We start from the raw sequence: 2,485 nt of genomic DNA, 5'->3' as shown, positions 1-2,485 counted from the left end.
ACCCAAGATCGGTTTATATGGCAGCTATATCAGATTATGAACTGATTTGAACCATACTTGGCACAGTTGTTGGATATCATAATAAAACACGTCGTGCAAAATTTCATCCCAATCGGATAAGAATTGCGCACTCTAGAGGTTCAAGAAGTCAAGACCCAAGATCGGTTTATATGGCAGCTATATCAAAACATGGACCGATATGGCCCATTTACAATACCAACCGACCTACACTAATAAGAAGTATTTGTGCAAAATTTCAAGCGGCTAGCTTTACTCCTTCGGAAGTTAGCGTGCTTTCGACAGACAGACGGACGGACGGACGGACGGACGGACGGACGGACGGACGGACGGACGGACGGACGGACGGACGGACGGACGGACAGACGGACGGACATGGCTAGATCGACATAAAATTTCACGACGATCAAGAATATATATACTTTATGGGGTCTCAGACGAATATTTCGAGTAGTTACAAACAGAATGACGAAATTAGTATACCCCCCATCTTATGGTGGAGGGTATAAAAATATGATGATGTGATATTCTAAAATAATCACGTAAAGGCAATAAACCACAAGAGTGGAGGAGCAGATGAATGGCATCGGAATCAAAAGACCAAGCACACACTGAGCGATGTGCTGGAGAGCGTAAGCATCATTAGAAAAATATCTCTAAAGACACTATAAGGATAGCATTATCCTTATAAGCACATCATCATCCGACGAGAAATCACACACTATCCCAAGCAACACATACAAAGAGGCAACGCAGCACATTCATGTGGACTTCCAACTACTATGCCAGCGCCCAGATTGAACATGGTCATAGTATGAGGGATATGTGGGAGAATACGAGTTTTTGAATGGAAGGATAATAAAGTTACGTCTCCTTCGTACATCCACACAGACTCATTCATACAACCCCTTGTAGGAGTATGCTTGAAGTCAAACTACAAATAGTTTTGCTAATAGCACAGCAGCATTATGTATGGTGGTCGCGTAACTTTCGGGTCATTAGATGTCATTGTTTTTTCAGCCATGGCAGTGGATTTTCGCCCTATGATTAAATTAATTTACACAATCCCACAGACAGACATACGAAAGACACAAAGAATCAGAATAGTTTCTAGATGATATGTCACAGCAAGACATCACACATATTGTCATTTAAAAAAATATTTCATCACAACAATTATGGCAAAATGTAAGGCCATAATGAAATAATTCGCAAAAAAAAAGACCACAGAATAATGTTGTAATGTCATCCATGGAATGTTGAGAGTCCGGCGGACATTATTCACTTGATTAAATTGTTGAGAATCTTTTGTAAAACTTGATATATTTTATTTGATTATTTTTCATTATTTCTGAGGGCAAAAAACAGTGCTGAAAGCACATTTATCCTAAGGCTTAGTGTGCTGTTGAAAACAGAAATTTTTTGTGATTTTCAATAACTATAATTATTGAATTTTTGTGCAGGAAGATATAACGGAGAGTAATTTTTAAAGAAATTGTATACTTTATCCTGTGCTGTTTACAGAAAGTTTTTATTACTTGTTTACTCAGTTACTATTTTTTATCAGATTAAAATTTAACGGAATATAACTTGTCTGGATCAAAAAATTGTTGGTATCGGAAAAAGGCCCTTTTATCCCAAATATACTCTTGTACCTGTACGTTGAAGACTTTTTAATTTTTGGCTGATCATATGAATATTCTTTCACAGGTAAGTTATGTGTTTTATCAAATAAATATCAAGATTTATAAAATTTTGAACATATTTTTTTAGACCTTTTCACCATTGCTTATGCTTCCTATGAATACATCATGTCATCATTGATATAAGAAAAGGGTGGAATTTGCAAGCTCAGTTGATTATAGAGCAACCAAAACAAAGATTTAGAATTATGAAAATTGGGAATGCAGCAGGAAATATCTTTGTTAATACATCAAAAGCATCGGAAATAGTGGGCAGATTAGTTGTATGTTAATATTTTAAGCAATAATCGATACGAATGTGTGCAATGAGTAAAAATTGAGAAATTTAAAGTCAAAGTTGACTTTTTATTTTTTTTATACAAAAGGCTTCTTTTGTTTTGATTTTTTCATAGTATAAACCATTAAAATAAAGTTAATACGTTGGTAAATAAGCAAATTAACCAAAAATAATGAAAACAAGTAAAAGCGTGTTAACTTCGGCCGGGCCGAATCTTATATACCCTCCACCATGGATCGCATTTGTCGAGTTCTTTTCCCGGCATCTCTTCTTGGGCAAAAAAGGATATAAGAAAAGATTTGCTCTGCTATGAGAGCGATATCAACATAGGGTCCGGTTTGGACCACTATTAAATTATATGTTGGAGACCTGTGTAAAATGTCAGAATTGCGCCTTTTGGGGGCTCATGAAGTTAAATAGAGAGATCGATTTATATGGGAGCTGTATCGGGCTTTAGACCGATTCAGACCATAATAAACACGTATGT

The 2,485-nt window shown here is 36.1% G+C and overlaps 1 long non-coding RNA gene across 1 annotated transcript; it reads left to right on the top strand.

Moving 5' to 3' along the window:
- Nucleotides 1-1,445: 1,445 nt before the first annotated feature.
- LOC106091787 (uncharacterized) lies at nucleotides 1,446-1,947 on the top strand. The gene is made up of 3 exons (XR_001222054.2): nucleotides 1,446-1,515; nucleotides 1,586-1,728; nucleotides 1,792-1,947. It is a non-coding gene; the product is annotated as an uncharacterized LOC106091787 (long non-coding RNA).
- The last annotated feature ends 538 nt before the right edge of the window (nucleotides 1,948-2,485 follow it).

This window comes from Stomoxys calcitrans, unplaced genomic scaffold (assembly GCF_963082655.1).
Source record: "Stomoxys calcitrans unplaced genomic scaffold, idStoCalc2.1 SCAFFOLD_82, whole genome shotgun sequence".
NCBI classification, from domain to species: domain Eukaryota; kingdom Metazoa; phylum Arthropoda; class Insecta; order Diptera; family Muscidae; genus Stomoxys; species Stomoxys calcitrans.
Note: the sequence above shows the minus strand (reverse complement) of the source record. Positions and strands in the feature narration are given on the sequence as shown.